General features: G+C 37.3%; 1 non-coding gene and 1 pseudogene across 1 annotated transcript; both read right to left on the bottom strand.

The window, feature by feature from the left end:
* Window positions 1–363: 363 nt before the first annotated feature.
* On the bottom strand, window positions 364–4,291 carry LOC117149156. The gene has a single exon (XR_004460079.1). It is a non-coding gene; the product is annotated as a large subunit ribosomal RNA (ribosomal RNA).
* A 418-nt stretch (window positions 4,292–4,709) lies between these two features.
* On the bottom strand, window positions 4,710–4,861 carry LOC117149160 (annotated as a pseudogene).

Below are 4,861 nucleotides of genomic sequence, written 5' to 3'. Positions count from 1 at the left end.
TAATTATATGATAGAGACAATATCATATGCGTCACTAAATTGATGACGAGGTATTGGCAACTTGATATAATTCTTTAAAGTCTTTATATCAAAATTATATGATAGGGACAATATCATATGCGTCACTAAATTGATGACGAGGTATTTGGCAACGTGATAGAATTCTTTAAAGTCTTTATATCAAAAATTATACGATAGGGACAAATCATATGCGTCACTAATTGATGACGAGGGTATTTGGCAACTTGATATAATTCTTTTAAGTCTTTATATCAAAAATTATATGATAGGGACAATATCATATGCGTCACTAAATTGATGACGAGGGTGTTTGTTTGGCTACAGGAAAAATCATTTATTTATTCGAATCATCAAGCAAAGGATAAGCTTCAGTGGATCGCAGTATGGCAGCTGCTCAACCACTTACAACACCTTGCCTGTTACAAAAGTCGTTTACAATTGATTCTAGGCTTTGTCATTGTATTAAATAATGCTTTTATATGTAACTAGCGCGGCATCAGGTGATCGAAGATCCTCCTAATTTACTATGTTACAAATTACATTGGCATCACATCCATTGTCGTTTATAAAATAAATTATAAACTTAAATGGTTTAGAAGCCATACAATGCAAATTGCCCCTTATTTATCATTGCAGTCCAGCACGGATACGACCTTAGAGGCGTTCAGGCATAATCCAACGGACGTAGCGTCATACCACTGTTCGCTCGAACAAGTATTGTGCCATTGGTCCGTACCTGCGGTTCCTCTCGTACTACGCAGGAATGCTGTCGCAACAACGTTTTGTCATTAGTAGGGTAAAACTAACCTGTCTCACGACGGTCTAAACCCAGCTCACGTTCCCTTGCATGGGTGACAATCCAACGCTTGGTGAATTTTGCTTCACAATGATAGGAAGAGCCGACATCGAAGGATAAAAAGCGACGTCGCTATGAACGCTTGGCCGCCACAAGCCAGTTATCCCTATGGTAACTTTTCTGACACCTCTTGTTAAAAACTCTTTAAACCAAAAGGATCGATAGGCCGAGCTTTTGCTGTCCCTGTGTGTACTGAACACCGAGATCAAGTCAGCATTTGCCCTTTTGCTCTATGTGTGGTTTCTGTCCGCACTGAGCTGGCCTTGGGACACCTCCGTTATTATTTGAGAGATGTACCGCCCCAGTCAAACTCCCTACCTGGCAATGTCCTTGATTGGATCATACCTGAGTAATTGGAGTTATACCAAATTTTCAAATCAAAAATACATAAATGCATCGTTTTATTAAAGAATTTGTTGCGATTATATAACAAACTCGTGATACTTTGATCAAGAAGCTTGCATCAAAACCCAATACCATAAGATATAATAAATATATCCGTATATGGCTAGGAAATGATACACGTTCCATTTAATCAAGTAAGTAAGGAAACAATAAGAGTAGTGGTATTTCATTGACGATACCAAACCGAGGTCTAATATCTCCCACTTATTCTACACCTCTTATGTCTCCTTACACTGCCAGATTAGAGTCAAGCTCAAAAGGGTCTTCTTTCCCGCTAATTATTCCAAGCCCGTTCCTTGGCTGTGGTTTCGCTAGATAGTAGATAGGGACAGTAGGAATCTCGTTAATCCATTCATGCGCGTCACTAATTAGATGACGAGGCATTTGGCTTACCTTAAGAGAGTCATAGTTACTCCCGCCGTTGACCCGCGCTTACTTGAATTTCTTCACTTTGACATTCAGAGCACTGGGCAAAATCACATTGTGTCAACACCCGCTAGGGCCATCACAATGCTTTGTTTTAATTAACAGTCGGATTCCCCAAGTTCCGTGCCAGTTCTGAATTGATTGTTAATGATAATCGTTAATATGATAAGAACTAATTGGTTTAACCCAAATAGTATTCTTAAAAATTTTAGCAAGAAAGTTCCACAATTGGCTACGTAACTAAACTATCCGGGGAACAAGTAACTAACATAAATGCTAGAAACTCTATTTACCCAGAACGAGCACATAAACCATGTTATTGTTTCCCAATCAAGCCCGACTATCTCAATCTTCAGAGCCCAATCCTTATCCCGAAGTTACGGATCTAATTTGCCGACTTCCCTTACCTACTTATTCTATCGACTAGAGACTCTTCACCTTGGAGACCAGCTGCGGATATTGGTACGGCCTGTTGAGAAGTTTGCGTGTCCCCACCATAATTTTCAAGGTCGAGGAGAAATATCGACACAACAGTATATGTCATGCTCTTCTAGCCCATCTACCATATCTCTCTGCGAAAGACTTCCATGTAGTACGGCTATAAAACAGAAAAGGAAAACTCTTCCGATATCTCTCGACGGCTTCTTTATGGTCGTTCCTGTTGCCAGGATGAGCACGAGGCCATATTTAATAACAAACGGATACTCAACAGGTTACGGAATTGGAACCGTATTCCCTTTCGTTCAAAATTATTCAAGTGTATTATATTCGCTTTGTTTATATAGTTAGGCATTTTTGTTTTACTTGAAAATTTTCGGCTTTCGCCTTGAACTTAGGACCGACTAACTCGGTGATCAACCCACTGTTCCACCGAAACCCTTCTCCACTTCAGTCCTCCAAGGTTCTCATTCGATTATTTGCTACTACCACCAAGATCTGTACCAATGGCAGCTCCATGCAGGCTTACGCCAACATTCTACGCATACCATTGTACTTCCTACTCACTAAAGTTTCAAAATTTATATCACAAGTATATAAATCATCTACTTTAGCGGTAATGTATAGGTATACAACTTAAGCGCCATCCATTTTAAGGGCTAGTTGCTTCGGCAGGTGAGTTGTTACACACTCCTTAGCGGATTTCGACTTCCATGATCACCGTCTGCTGTTTTAAGCAACCAACGCCTTTCATGGTATCTGCATGAGTTGTTAATTTGGGCACCGTAACATTACGTTGGTTCATCCCACAGCGCCAGTTCTGCTTACCAAAGTGGCCCACTGGGCACATTATATTCATAACCTTGAACTTCATATCAAGAAAGTTAAGGTTCTTACCCATTTAAAGTTTGAGAATAGGTTAAGATCGTTTCGACCCTAAGGCCTCTAATCATTCGCTTTACCAGATAGATTATTTTATTAATATTAAAATGCACCAGCTATCCTGAGGGAAACTTCGGAAGGAACCAGCTACTAGATGGTTCGATTGGTCTTTCGCCCCTATACTCAATTCTGACAATCGATTTGCACGTCAAACTGTTTCGTCTTCCATCAGGGTTTCCCCTGACTTCAACCTGATCAAGTATAGTTCACCATCTTTCGGGTCACAGCATATATGCTCAAGGTACGTTCCAGTTAGAGGCATAAATATATAAATATACATTATACATAACTATATAGAACGCCCCGGGATTGTGTTAATTAGCTATAAATAGCTAAAAACTAATCCCATTATTAGTCAGTTAATTACGCTATTAGGTTTACATCCCAATAACTTGCACATATGTTAGACTCCTTGGTCCGTGTTTCAAGACGGGTCCCGAGGTATCCTGAATCTTTCGCATTGTTAATCATACAAGGCATATAATAACACAAAAATCAATGATATTATGCCATTATATAATTCCGAAAATTAACGCTCTGTATAATATAAATCTATCAGCACTTTATCAATTAATAACATTTATTCTGTGTTAAAAATGCAAGCAATTTAATTGGAATAAACTATAAGTTATATTTATGATAAATTTGGGATATGCTAATAGATTACAATGTCCTTATATGGGAAAAAAATGACATTATTCTTAATTATATTATTTAAATATTACAATTTTAATGATGAATTTTCCATAACGGATATTCAGGTTCATCGGGCTTAACCTCTAAGCAGTTTCACTACTGGTTTAACTCTCTATTCAGAGTTCTTTTCAACTTTCCTCACCGGTACTTGTTTACTATCGGTCTCATGGTTATATTTAGTTTTAGATGGAGTTTACCACCCACTTAGTGCTGCACTATCAAGCAACACGACTCTTTGAAACATCATCTAGTAATCATTAACGTTATACGGGCCTGGCACCCTCTATGGGTAAATGGCCTCATTTAAGAAGGACTTAAATCATTAATTTCTCATACTAGAATATTGACGCTCCATACACTGCATCTCACATTTGCATATAGACAAAGTGACTTAGTGCTGAACTGTTTCTTTTCGCTCGCCGCTACTAAGAAAATCCTTGTTAGTTTCTTTTCCTCCCCTAATTAATATGCTTAAATTCAGGGGTAGTCCCATATGAGTTGAGGTTGTATATATAACTATTTTTTGCCATAAATTCTTTATATATAAATGATAAAACAATCAATTAAATTCGTTATAAATAGTTCCAATAGTTCTTGTAAGCAAAGTTATTTTTTATCCATTTAACGAACCAACGAAGAATAATAACAAAACCAAGATTTTTCTTTTTCCGAATCATTAATAAGAGACAATTCTAGATGAAAAATATTTCAATTTTTATGCTAGACATTTCTCAGTATTATTTGATTGAAAAAGAAATATTTCTCTTCGTTTTTCACATTCAAATGTGAGATAATGTTTTTTCATTTCTTTTTTAATATTATGAATAAATCATTATTTAATCCAATAATATACCATATGCTTATAAAAAATTTATAAACAACTTAATTAGCATAGTCTTACAACCTCAACCATATGTAGTCCAAGCAGCACTATAAAATTAATTAAAGTACATAACAGCATGGACTGCGATATGCGTTCAAAATGTCGATGTTCATGTGTCCTGCAGTTCACACGATGACGCACAGTTTGCTGCGTTCTTCATCGACCATGAGCCGAGTGATCCACCGCTTAGAGTT

The sequence above is a fragment of the Drosophila mauritiana genome, unplaced genomic scaffold, assembly GCF_004382145.1.
Source record: "Drosophila mauritiana strain mau12 unplaced genomic scaffold, ASM438214v1 U_168, whole genome shotgun sequence".
Taxonomy (NCBI): domain Eukaryota; kingdom Metazoa; phylum Arthropoda; class Insecta; order Diptera; family Drosophilidae; genus Drosophila; species Drosophila mauritiana.
Note: the sequence above shows the minus strand (reverse complement) of the source record. Positions and strands in the feature narration are given on the sequence as shown.